Source organism: Ipomoea triloba, chromosome 12, assembly GCF_003576645.1.
Source record: "Ipomoea triloba cultivar NCNSP0323 chromosome 12, ASM357664v1".
Classification (NCBI taxonomy): domain Eukaryota; kingdom Viridiplantae; phylum Streptophyta; class Magnoliopsida; order Solanales; family Convolvulaceae; genus Ipomoea; species Ipomoea triloba.
In genome coordinates this window covers 21776606-21778175 of record NC_044927.1, presented here as the reverse complement: position 1 = coordinate 21778175, position 1570 = coordinate 21776606, and the positions used below count along the sequence as shown (strand labels likewise).

The 1570-nt window shown below is 29.9% G+C and overlaps 1 long non-coding RNA gene across 1 annotated transcript; it reads left to right on the top strand.

Moving 5' to 3' along the window:
- The first annotated feature begins 262 nt into the window (after positions 1-262).
- LOC116000307 lies at positions 263-946 on the top strand. The gene is made up of 3 exons (XR_004094088.1): positions 263-395; positions 516-597; positions 715-946. It is a non-coding gene; the product is annotated as an uncharacterized LOC116000307 (long non-coding RNA).
- Positions 947-1570: the final 624 nt, after the last annotated feature.

Sequence of the window (1570 nt, the reverse complement as noted above, 5' to 3'; positions counted from 1 at the left end):
ATATATATAATAACAGAAGTGCCTGAAAGAGTTTTCCCGCCCAAACTGAAGGTCATTTTAGTAATAATATAATTAAATTAAAATAATTATTATTTTGTTAATAATATAATTAATATATCACCTACTAATCAGCCAAATTTCCTAAACCACTCCCCATCCCTACCCCTCTTAATTTCTTACCTTTTTCACCTCTATCTCTCTCTCTTCCTTAATTTCTATATAAACTATTGCTTATAATCATAATCATATAAACTAGAGAAGTGGGAAACAATGATTCCTAATTCGTATTAGAGTTAAGTTTTCGGTTTCGAAAAAAAAAAAAGTTTTCGGTTTTCCTTCTAAAAAAATGTTTGAAACCCTCTCAATGTTTTCTTTGCTCAGCTCCTCACCCGTAGGTATGTATCTTCCTGCACTCTATCTTTTGAATTTGTATGCACGTAAAGTATGAATGCGTTTATTTACGGATTTGATTTTGGTTTTGGTTTTGGTTTTGGTTTTGGTTGTGTGATGTAAAGAAACAATGGATGATATAAGGCAACAAAAATCCATATGGTGCAAATTCAATGATGATGCCGGGTTGGTTTGGGTCACAATGAGGTAGCTTCGATCTCCTTTGCTCAATCGGTACCGGGTCCATTGAGTTTTGAAGCCAACAATTTCTAATTGTTATTGGGTATATGATATTCTAAGATTTTAATGTGATTTGTTTTTTAGGAGTTCCCCATTTGAAAGAGGGTGATGCTCGGCCGCAAGGAGGGAGACCAAGATGGGCGGCGCCACCAAATTCTAAGATGGGTCATTGGTTGATTCTTTTGAAGAAGATTGCTCAGTCTCATAATTTGCTTCCTGAGTTTGATGTATGTAGAAGAAGTGTGTTGAAAAAGATTTTGGGGTGTTTTCTAAATAGTTGTTAGAGTTGATTGGGTTAGTGTGCTTTTTTATTCTATCAGATTTCTATTTTTTTTATTAAAATGCATCTTATTATTTATATACACAAGAACTATTGTCCATTGTCACATTCTTAGTGGCATTTTTTAAATCAATTCCTTTTAACTTTTTTAATCCTGTAGGCGTAGAAGTTTATTTTTAATATGATGTTAGTTATCAATTGCAAATGTAGAAATATGTAACTTTACTATTTCTCATAAAGAGATAGTTAAACTGGCAGATTATGAAGAGATATTTCTATATTAAATCTGTATTTTTTAGTGTGTAGTTGATATTTTTTTAAAAGAGAAGTATTGTGTACTGCTTTACTTTATAAGTAAAACTAAATTTAATAATTTTCTCTTACTTTTTAATAATTGTATCCCTCACAACTTATTAGTCAATAATAATAATAATAAATTTTAGCAAGTTTTAATTTGATTCCGATTATAATTCTAATGCTATGATTAAACCAATTCAGTATCCAAAATATTTTGGTTGCCATAAATCATTGATTATTGATTCCAATTATTACTAATATTTATTATTAATTGCACAATACTATAGGTTTAGTTGAAGTCATCCATTGTACAATTATTAGTTAAAAGTGGTGATTACTGTACTTGAATAAATGAAATAACAG